Raw genomic sequence first — 12729 nt, forward strand, 5'->3', positions numbered from 1 at the left:
ATGATTGCACCTGACATCTATAGGTTTTCCAACTGCATGCTAAGTGACCTACAGCCTGGAACAGAGCATACCACAACACACTGCAAAGACAAGAATTTCACAACACCAACAAATATATCTCCATAGCCTCCAACACATAGTTCATGAATCTGATTCATACACTGCAGCACACTGTTCTCAGTTGTTGACCCTCCATACCACAGACTCTTATCTCTAAGAGCATCTCACAGGGGCTTCTTTGTCCCTAGCAGGTCTCTCTGGAGCTGCAGCATTCTTTGCAGAATTCTGAGGTCCTCCCTTCGTCAGGCCCCTTCTTTGGTAACTGCCTCATGCCTCCAACCTAGTTATTTCCTTTCCTCGGTAACAGGACACCTGTGCCTTACACATAGCTTCAGCCACACACTGATTCACTTCCTGCTAGCAACTAACTTATATAACTTCTTCCTGGAACCTGATACAACTGTGAAATCTAGTGAAAACAGTATTAACAATTACAAAAGAGACAACAGTAAACACATTTACATAGGCAAACTGCCACACTGGTAGGGAGTGGGATACTCCACTTCCAAAATTCTGCATATTACCATGGAAGAGCCCCTACAAATTGTTGTCACTCCAAGGAAACCCTACTTCCATTCCTACTTCAAAGAATCTTGAAGTAGAGTGAACTGGAAGAGACAGAACTGTTTTATGGTCCATATTTGTTGACTGCTGTTATCTCAGAATATACCAGTTTGTTAACTTAATTGTATTTATTGCATAGAACACTACAAATATAAATGTCAGACTAACCACGATTGACAGACCAGGACCAGGTTTTCCCCTATGAGAATTGGCAGATAGCTTGTTCTGGATTAGGAGAGATCGGAAGAAAATAAACCATTTCTGTTATTTTAAAAGACAACTCTGGCAAATATCAAATTCTGGATTAGATGAGATTGGCAGAGTAGATGTTTTAACCAGTTTTTGTTATTTTAAAGGACAGAGTCTTGGCCCATAGCAGATTCTGGATTAACATAGACTGGCAGATGAAGTGCAGTAAGCGTGTCACTTTTATTTTGTAGGATGTGGTTTTGGCAGTAGTCTGGTCTGGATTAGAAGTTCTCATCAGGCAAATAACAGGGACTGTAACTTGTCGTTTCACTTTGAGGTTAAAAATTTATATGGTGATGTGTTGGTAATATTTTTTTTCTGAGCTGAGAAGATTAATATATAGTTTTGTGGGAAAAGGTTCAGTAAAACTTGTAATTTTTACATTTATATCTGCAGTCCTGTGAACAGTGATGGCCAGTTCGTCCGCGAACACATGCGGGCTGCCATCTTAACTCACAAGTCCGGCGATGCACAGGTAAGTCCTTACCTGTGCCTGTGCGTGAGCCGGTCTGAAACAAATGCGGTCACCGGGAGCAGGCAGTTCTGAGAACAGCCACCTGGGGCCTTCATCGGGCTGTTCTCGGAACTGCCTGCTCCCAGTGACCGCATTTGTTTCAGACCGGCTCCCGGCACAAGTAAGGACTTACCTGTGCATCGCCGGACTTGTGAGTTAAGATGGCAGCCCGCATGTGTTCGCGGGCGAACACGGAGAACTGGCCATCACTGCCTGTGAATACCTATTGGTACAAGGAGGAGGTGTTATCAGTGACTGACAGCTTCCTCTGTAGGCACACTTATGCAGACAATGCTGTCAATCACTGATAACCCCTCTCCCTGTACAGATAGTGCCTTACAGGAGCTATAAATGCAAAAATGACAACTTTTACTGAACCCACAAAACTAGATATTCATTTGCTCAGCTTCTCCTGCTCTATAAGACGGTGACTGCAGATTACATTGCATTTCTTGGCGACAGGTCCTCTTTAAAGTAGCACTGAGCATATTTAAAAACATGTTGATACATACTTGTTATGGTGCAACCTGATATTCTTTTGATTCTATTCTCCCTCAGCATATCTACCTAAGATGTTCACCATTTATTTTTGGCTGACCTGCACAATAGCAGGAATCACACTGCTAACTGTGCACAAGAGGATCAGGGCAGTACGACTGAGCTACTTAGCATGTGTGACCACCAGTTCTGACATTATGAGAAGAAATCAAAAGAACAGCAGGAGGAACCCTAAGGGTCCATTCACACGTCCGCAACATGTTTTGCGGATCCACAAAACACTGACATCAGCAATGTCCGCACATTGCCGGCACTAATAGAATATGCCTATTCTTGTCCGCAATTGCGGACAAGAATAGGACATGTTCTATTTTTTTTGGGAACGGAATTGCGGACCCGGAAGTGCGGGACCGCAATTCCGTGTCCGGGCAGCACATCGTGCTGCCCCATAGAAATTAATGGGTCCGCAATTCCGTTCCGCAGAATGCGGAACAAAATTGCGGACGTGTGAATGGACCCTAACAAGTATACAGGGAGTGCAGAATTATTAGGCAAGTTGTATTTTTGAGGATTAATTTTATTATTGAACAACAACCATGTTCTCAATGAACCCAAAAAACTCATTAATATCAAAGCTGAATATTTTTGGAAGTAGTTTTTAGTTTGTTTTTAGTTTTAGCTATTTTAGGGGGATATCTGTGTGTGCAGGTGACTATTACTGTGCATAATTATTAGGCAACTTAACAAAAAACAAATATATACCCATTTCAATTATTTATTTTTACCAGTGAAACCAATATAACATCTCAACATTCACAAATATACATTTCTGACATTCAAAAACAAAACAAAAACAAATCAGTGACCAATATAGCCACCTTTCTTTGCAAGGACACTCAAAAGCCTGCCATCCATGGATTCTGTCAGTGTTTTGATCTGTTCACCATCAACATTGCGTGCAGCAGCAACCACAGCCTCCCAGACACTGTTCAGAGAGGTGTACTGTTTTCCCTCCTTGTAAATCTCACATTTGATGATGGACCACAGGTTCTCAATGGGGTTCAGATCAGGTGAACAAGGAGGCCATGTCATTAGATTTTCTTCTTTTATACCCTTTCTTGCCAGCCACGCTGTGGAGTACTTGGACGCGTGTGATGGAGCATTGTCCTGCATGAAAATCATGTTTTTCTTGAAGGATGCAGACTTCTTCCTGTACCACTGCTTGAAGAAGGTGTCTTCCAGAAACTGGCAGTAGGACTGGGAGTTGAGCTTGACTCCATCCTCAACCCGAAAAGGCCCCACAAGCTCATCTTTGATGATACCAGCCCAAACCAGTACTCCACCTTCACCTTGCTGGCGTCTGAGTCGGACTGGAGCTCTCTGCCCTTTACCAATCCAGCCACGGGCCCATCCATCTGGCCCATCAAGACTCACTCTCATTTCATCAGTCCATAAAACCTTAGAAAAATCAGTCTTGAGATATTTCTTGGCCCAGTCTTGACGTTTCAGCTTGTGTGTCTTGTTCAGTGGTGGTCGTCTTTCAGCCTTTCTTACCTTGGCCATGTCTCTGAGTATTGCACACCTTGTGCTTTTGGGCACTCCAGTGATGTTGCAGCTCTGAAATATGGCCAAACTGGTGACAAGTGGCATCTTGGCAGCTGCACGCTTGACTTTTCTCAGTTCATGGGCAGTTATTTTGCGCCTTGGTTTTTCCACACGCTTCTTGCGACCCTGTTGACTATTTTGAATGAAACGCTTGATTGTTCGATGATCACGCTTCAGAAGCTTTGCAATTTTAAGAGTGCTGCATCCCTCTGCAAGATATCTCACTATTTTTGACTTTTCTGAGCCTGTCAAGTCCTTCTTTTGACCCATTTTGCCAAAGGAAAGGAAGTTGCCTAATAATTATGCACACCTAATATAGGGTGTTCATGTCATTAGACCACACCCCTTCTCATTACAGAGATGCACATCACCTAATATGCTTAATTGGTAATAGGCTTTCGAGCCTATACAGCTTGGAGTAAGACAACATGCATAAAGAGGATGATGTGGTCAAAATACTCATTTGCCTAATAATTCTGCACGCAGTGTATAACTGCAGAATCTAGAGACAGAAGTGTGTTTTTTAATGATTCTAGCTGAAAAAAATTGTTTTTCATGATTAAACAGTTTATATTGCCATATTTTGGTCAATAAGACACCCCCCCTCCCCCAAAGTGCGTGAAAAGGGCAGTATGTCTTAAGAAGCAAATACTAGTACACAGTAGGACAGGGGAGCAGTGAATACAGCACACTGGTGCTTGCTGTACTCACCGCTCGCTGGTCTAATCTGGATGACGTGCTGCACCGTGACATTACATTCCTAATGAGGAATGGGAGTCTGATGGAGGTATGAGGTCTAATCTATGAGAGTCTGGTCTGAGGTTTAAAAATGAATGGGGGTCTGTCTGATCTGAAGTCTAATGGGGCTCTGATTTGGAGTTCTAATCTGAGGTCTGATGGGGATCTGAACTGAGGTCTAAAAATGAACAGGAGTCTGAGTTGGGGGTCTTATCTGAGGTCTGATGGTTTGACCATATTTTTTGCTTCCATTATGGAAGTGCTCATTAGTACACAGTAGGACAGGGGAGCCGTGAATACAGCACTGCTGGTGCTGGCTGTACGCACCATTCGCTGGTCTTCTCTGGATGCCATGCTGCACTGTGACATGACATCGCATTCCTAATGAGGAATAGGGGTCTGACCTGAGGTCTGATGGGGGTATGAGGTCTAATGATCTATGAGGGTCTGATCTCAGGTTTAATGAATGGGGGTGTGATCTGAGGTCTAATGGGGCTCTGATTAGGAGGTCTGATGGGATCTGAACTGAGGTTTAATAATAAATGGCAGTTGGACCTGGTGTCTGATTGATGATAATAAATATTTTTTTCTTATTTTCTTCCTCTACATCCTAGGTGTAACGTTAATATTTATTTGTGGGGCAACCCTTTTACGCTTATCTATGCAGGGGATATGGAGCTCAACAAAAAGAGCTTCAGTCATTATGAAGATATATTAAACCCTAAATGACTGCAATGTATTTTTTTATTTCTGTTTCTGTCTTGAATCACATGACTTGGCCGTGTTTTTGATTCTACAGTATGTAACAGGTTATGTGCAGGTGTCATCTGTACCTTACTCTGTAACTTCTTACACATTCATGCAAATGTGATGGATTTCATTTGTTGTTCTTAACTGAAAACCAATAAAAAGAATTTAAAAATAAAAAAATAAAATAAAATCAGCCCAATGTATGGACCTTAAATGGTCCAAGGTTGGAGATACAATTTTCTATGTAGGTAGGAAATAATTCAGTTTTATATAGCGAGTGCATTCACTGCTATTATTATTGCATACCCAGATTATAACATGCAGAACTATTAGATCATTTGCTGGTTTTTATTTCACTAATCTTTTTTTATTTGATCAGAATCATATATAGGGCTGCCCAAAGTATACAGTATATCTAATGCTAAAGTCAAGAATCGGATCCATGTTAGGAAACTAACTCCCAGCTTGCCCTGACTTGCCAGCAACTCTGGAGAGTCACAAGTTGCATACCACTGTCATACACAAATATGTACTAGGTATTCTTTATAAAATTAGGGTGGTTTTATGCAATATCCGGACCTAGTGGTCACATGGCAAGCAGTAATAGTGCACAACAGAACGGATAGAGGCAGCATCTGGAATACAGCAGTGGTGTCCTACTTATTATATCTGCTGGGTTTTCAGATTTTTAGCTTGGCCTATTACAGATTTTGCTATGTAGATTTATTTCAGATTTTCTACATTGGGTCAAGTAGTTAGCAAACTGCATTTACTGATCTTTGATGCCACCTAGTGGATTATCCTTGGCAGATCCATGAATGAGACACAATAAACAACATGCTGCTTGCATAAAGGACACTTCAGACAAATGTCATATATTTCACCAGTTCCGACCTCATTTAGTCTATTTTACTGATAAGGGAGCATTTAATGTAACATATTATTTACATGGTATCTTTGAAAGTAGATAAGTCCATCAAGTTCAGTGGTGTGATCGAGGAAAAACATCCAGCGAAAGGGAATCCTGGGGACATAAGTTGTTTACGAAAGGGGTCAAAGGAGGATGTTGAGAATCATTCTGATGAACAGTCGGTGCAAGTTACAAGTGGATACGACACTAGTGCTCCAACTAATTTGTCCAAATGCACAACTAGTCCCTTCATAGCACAGATGGGATAGAGCAGAGGACAACCACTGCAAGTGCCATTGCTGTCTAAGGGAAACAGGCAAAATTCCAGTGGCCAAAATAATGTATAAATTGGGTCACTGAGCAGGGGAAAAACATTGCCTGGTCACACAGATGGTGCATTCACACAACCGTATGTATTTTGAGGTCTGCAAAATGCGGATCCGCAAAAAATTTGGATGACATCCGTGTGGTGTCCGTGTTGCATCTGTTCTTTTTATGGATCCATTGTGACAAGTACTATTCTTCTCCACAAAATGGACAAGTATAAGGCATGTTCTATCTTTTTTTGCAGGACTGCAGAATGAACATACAGATGCGGACAGCGAACAGCGTGCAGTCGACATATCTTGCTGCCCCATTTAAATGACAGGTCTGCATCCAGTACGCAAAAAATGCAGATCGGATACAGACCAAAAATACGGTCATGTGAATGGGGCCTAATCCAGATTTTGTTTGCACCATGGCGAAGAGTCAGAATTTGGCACAAGCAGCATGAATCTATGAGTCCTTGCAGACAGGTGCCTAAAGCTCAGGCTGGTGGAGGTGGAAAAGTGGTGTAGGGAATGTCGAGAACCACCACTCTGATACAAAGTGTATAATAGAACTATAAATACACACACACACAGAGCATACGTGAAATCTCTACATAACATATGATTACAGCGCTCACGCTCTTAACCCTTCAGGAAGCAGTGATTTCACGTTTTTGCGTTTTTCGTTTTTACTCCCTGCCTTCCCAGAGCCAGAACGTTTTAATATTTCCGTTCACATATGAGGGCTTGTTTTTTGCGGGACAAGCTGTACTTTCTAATGGAACCATTTAATATTGCATACAATGTAGTAGGAAGCTGGAAAAAAAAATCCAAGCAGGGTGGAATTGGAAAAAAAACCCACTAAATTCTGCTACAGTTTTATGGGTTTTGTTTTTACAGCGTGAAACTTATGCAGTAAAACTGACCTGTTATCTACATTCTCTAAGGGCGGGTTCAAAATAACGTAATCCATAAGATGGAAGTCAAAAACAGAAGCCTTTAAGAGGCATTTCGTTTTGATCCTTCATAATACAAGTATGTGTGCAGCGTAACGGATCCATCCTGGTTTCCATTATGCAGGAGTCCAGTCATGCATAACAGAAACCAGGACAGAGCCGTTATGATTCCCATAGACTTGTATTATGACGGAATGCAAAACGGAAGCCTTTAACCTCTTAAGGACATAGGGCGTACAGGTACGCCGTTGTGCCCTGGTACTTAAGGACACAGGGCGTACCTGTACGCCCTGTGTATTTTCGATCACCGCCGCGCGACGGGCGGTGATCGGAACCCCGTGCCTGCTCAAATCATTGAGCAGGCACTTGGGGCAAATGCACCGGGGGGTCCGGTGACCCCCCCCCCATGTATGCGATCGCAGAAAACCGCAGGTCAATTCAGACCTGCGGTTTTCTGCGTTTCCAGGTTGTTCGGGTGTCTGAAGACCCGATAACCCGGAACAGTATGGTGATGGTGGTGTGATTTCACCCCACCAATCACCATCCAGCGATCCTGAGTGGTGATGGTGACATCACCACTCAGGATCGCTTTCTGATTGGTCTGTAGGCGGTCCGGCGGCAGATTCAAAAGAGGCAGGCGCTCCTCTCCTCCTCCTTTTGTGTTCCGGAGCCGGAGGAAAGAGGAGCTGCCTGCACGAGTGTCTGCCATCGCTGCCAGCACCCCACAGGATCTGATCTCTGCCCCCAGGACCCGATCTGTGCCCCAGCACCCCCCATCAGGTACATAGGGACAGCACAGGGAAAGTTTGGTTTAGGCAGGGAAAAAAAAGGGAAAGATAGTTCCTGAACTTTTCTAAACTTTGATTGCATCACAGCTGTGTGACCCTAGACCCCCCAGGGGTGCTGCCACTTGCCCCCCCCCCCCTACCCCCCCACCTTTTTTGGGGTGCATTTTTTATTTTTTTTTGTGTACGCTGACTGTGGCCGGCACTTAGTGTCCGGCCACTGTTAGCGCATCGCACACCCCACCGCTGATCAACTTCGGACGGTTGATCAGCGGTTTTGAATTTTTTTTCCCCACATTTTTTGCCCTTTTTTTAGTTAGTTTATTATTATTTTTTTCTGTTAGTTTTAGGGTGAGTTCGTGAACACCCGTGCCCCCACACACAAGCACACAAAATAAAGAGTTACACACACGCACATATACACGCAGACACACACTCCCCTATGGCCCGCCGGACGTTCTCGGCCGAGGAGGCATACGCCCAGCTTGCCTCCGACTCCGAGAGTCCCAGTGAGGATGAGGATGACCCCACATTCCTGTTGTCATCCGCATCCTCCTCATCATCTAGCGATGATGATGAGCCCCCAAGGCGGCGGAGACGCCGCCAGGCGGAGCAAGGGGACCGCCATGTTAGGGACCCTGTGGCATACACTAGTACGAGCAGCTCTGGGGCTCGTACTGGTTTCCCGGCCCACCAGTTAAATCTAACCCCCCAGATTAACACGGTTAAAAAAAAAAAAAAACGGTGCCAAAACCGCTATTTTTGGCACTTTTCCATTTCAATCCGTTTTTTCCGGTAACAAAACAAGGGTTAACAACCAAACAAAACTTAATATTTATTACCCTGATACTGCAGTTTACAGAAACACCACATTTGTGGTCGTAAACTGCTGTATCAGTAAAAGGGAGGCCGCAAAAGGAAAGGACCGACATGGTTTCTGGAAGGCCGATTTTGATGGCCTTTTTTATTGACACCATGTCCCTTTTGAAGCCCCCCTGATGCACTCTAGAGTAAAAACTCCCCAAAACTGACCCCATCTAAGAAACTACACCCCTCAAGGTATTCAAAACTGATTATACAAACTTTATTAACCCTTTAGGTGTTCCTCAACAGTTAATGGCAAATGGAGATGATATTTCAGAATTTCAATTTTTGGTAACCTTGCCTCACAAAAATGTAATATAGAGCAACCAAAAATCATATTTACCCTAAAAATTGTCCCCAAAAAAATGCCACCTTATCCCGTAGTTTCCAAAATGGGGTCACTTTTAGGGAGTTTCTACTCCAGGGGTGCATCAGAAGAGTTGAAACAGGACACGGTGTAAATAAACCGGTCCATAAAAATCAGCCCTCCAAAAACCAATCATCCCCATTTGCCAATAACTCTTGTGCAACACCTAAAGGGTTAACGACGTATGTAAAATCAGTTTTGAATACCTTGAGGGGTGTAGTTTCTTAGATGGGGTCACTTTTAGGGAGTTTCTACTCTAGGGGTGCATCAGGGGGGCTTCAAATGGGACATGGTGTAAATAAACCAGTCCATAAAAATCAGCCCTCCAAAAACCAAATGGCGCACCTTTCACTCTACGCCCCGCTGTGTGGCCATACAGTAGTTTACGGCCACATATTGGGTGTTTCTGTAAACGGCAGAGTCAGGGCAATAAAGATACAGTCTTGTTTGGCTGTTAACCCTTGCTTTGTTAGTGGAAAAAATGGGTTAAAATGGAAAATTAGACAAAAAAATGAAATTCTCAAATTTCATCCCCATTTGCCAATAACTCTTGTGCAACACCTAAAGGGTTAACGACGTACAGTCGTGGCCAAAAGTTTTGAGAATTACATAAATATTGGAAATTGGAAAAGTTGCTGCTTAAGTTTTTAGAATAGCAATTTGCATATACTCCAGAATTTTATGAAGAGTGATCAGATGAATTGCATAGTCCTTCTTTGCCATGAAAATTAACTTAATGCCCAAAAAAACTTTCCACTGCATTTCATTGCTGTCATTAAAGGACCTGCTGAGATCATTTCAGTAATCGTCTTGTTAACTCAGTTGAGAATGTTGACGAGCACAAGGCTGGAGATCATTATGTCAGGCTGATTGGGTTAAAATGGCACACTTGACATGTTAAAAGGAGGGTGATGCTTGAAATCATTGTTCTTCCATTGTTAACCATGGTGACCTGCAAAGAAACGCGTGCAGCCATCATTGCGTTGCATAAAAATGGATTCACAGGCAAGGATATAGTGGCTACTAAGATTGCACCTCAATCAACAATTTATAGGATCATCAAGAACTTCAAGGAAAGAGGTTCAATTCTTGTTAAGAAGGCTTCAGGGCGTCCAAGAACGTCCAGCAAGCGCCAGGATCATCTCCTAAAGAGGATTCAGCTGCGGGATCGGAGTGCCACCAGTGCAGAGCTTGCTCAAGAATGGCAGTAGGCAAGTGTGAGCGCATCTGCACGCACAGTGAGGCGAAGACTTTTGGAAGATAGCCTGGTGTCAAGAAGGGCAGCAAAGAAGCCACTTCTCTCTAAAAAAAACATCAGGGACAGATTGATCTTCTGCAGAAAGTTTGGTGAATGGACTGCTGAGGACTGGGGCAAAGTCATATTCTCAGATGAAGCCTCTTTCCGATTGTTTGGGGCATCTGGAAAAAGGCTTGTCCGGAGAAGAAAAGGTGAGCGCTACCATCAGTCCTGTGTCATGCCAACAGTAAAGCATCCTGAGACCATTCATGTGTGGGGTTGCTTCTCATCCAAGGGAGTGGGCTCACTCACAATTTTGCCCGAAAACACAGCCATGAATAAAGAATGGTACCAAAACACCCTCCAACAGCAACTTCTTCCAACAATCCAACAACAGTTTGGTGAAGGACAATGCATTTTCGAGCACGATGAAGCACCGTGCCATAAGGCAAAAGTGATAACTAAGTGGCTCGGGGACCAAAACATTGACATTTTGGGTCCATGGCCTGGAAACTCCCCAGATCTTAATCCCATTGAGAACTTGTGGTCAATCCTCAAGAGGCGGGTGGACAAACAAAAACCCACTAATTCTGATAAACTCCAAGAAATTATTATGAAAGAATGGGTTGCTATCAGTCAGGAATTGGCCCAGAAGTTGATTGAGAGCATGCCCAGTAGAATTGCAGAGGTCCTGAAAAAGAAGGGCCAACACTGCAAATACTGACTCTTTTCATAAATGTCATGTAATTGTCCATAAAAGCCTTTGAAACGTATGAAGTGCGTGTAATTATATTTCACTACATCACAGAAACAACTGAAACAAAGATCTAAAAGCAGTTTAGCAGCAAACTTTGTGAAAACTAATATTTGTGTCATTCTCAAAACTTTTGGCCACGACTGTATGTAAAATCAGTTTTGAATACCTTGAGGGGTGTAGTTTCTTAGATGGGGTGACTTTTAGGGAGTTTCTACTCTAGGGGTGCATCAGGGGGCTTCAAATGGGACATGGTGTAAATAAACCAGTCCATAAAAATCAGCCCTCCAAAAACCAAACGGCGCACCTTTCACTCTACGCCCCGCTGTGTGGCCGTACAGTAGTTTACGGCCACATATTGGGTGTTTCTGTAAACGGCAGAGTCAGGGCAATAAAGATACAGTCTTGTTTGGCTGTTAACCCTTGCTTTGTTAGTGGAAAAAATGGGTTAAAATGGAAAATTAGACAAAAAAATGAAATTCTCAAATTTCATCCCCATTTGCCAATAACTCTTGTGCAACACCTAAAGGGTTAACAACGTATATAAAATCAGTTTTGAATACCTTGAGGGGTGTAGTTTCTTAGATGGGGTCATTTTTGGGTGATTTCTATTATGTAAGCCTCGCAAAGTGACTTCAGACCTGAACTGGTCCCTAAAAATTTAGTTTTTGTAAATTGCTGAAAAATTTCAAGATTTGCTTCTAAACTTCTAAGCCTTATAACATCCCCAAAAAATAAAATATCATTCCCAAAATAATTCAAACATAAAGTAGACATATGGGAAATGTAAAGTCATCACAATTTTTGGGGGTATTACTATGTATTACAGAAGTAGAGAAACTGAAACTTTGAAATTTGCAAATTTTTCAAAATTTTTGTTAAATTAGGTATTTTTTGGTGCAAAAAAAATATTTTTTTTTACTTCATTTTACCAGTGTCATGAAGTACAATATGTGACGAAAAAACAATCTCAGAACGGCCTGGATAAGTCAAAGCGTTTTAAAGTTATCAGCACTTAAAGTGACTCTGGTCAGATTTGCAAAAAATGGCCTGGTCATAAGGTGTAAAAAGGCTGTGTCCTTAAGGGGTTAAAAGGCATTCCGTTTTGCTTTCCGTCATAATAGAAGTCTATGGGAATCATAACGGATCCGTCTGGTCTCCGTTATGCAGAATGGAAAAAAAGTCCTGTCGACAGGACTTTGTTTTTCGTCTTGCATAACGGGAAGGCTTCCGTTTTGACCTCCGTCTAGTGGATTCCATTATTTTCTGTTATAACCATGTTATAACGGAAAACAAAAAACGGAATCCATAACGCTGATTAATTTTAGGGAAAGAGGGGTAATTTGAATTTTTGTATATTTTTTTTAATATGTTTAAAACTTTTTTTTTACTTTTTGAAGTTACCCTAGGTGACTATATCATTACATAATTGTATGCTGTAATGGATATTTATCCATCACAGAATTCGGCATTCAGTATATTAAAATGCAGTGCTGCCACCTGCAGGCCTGTATTGGAATATACTAATGATGGGCATCGGTGCCTCTGTGCACCCTAGTTCTGCTCC

The sequence above is a fragment of the Bufo bufo genome, chromosome 6, assembly GCF_905171765.1.
Source record: "Bufo bufo chromosome 6, aBufBuf1.1, whole genome shotgun sequence".
Classification (NCBI taxonomy): Eukaryota; Metazoa; Chordata; class Amphibia; order Anura; family Bufonidae; genus Bufo; species Bufo bufo.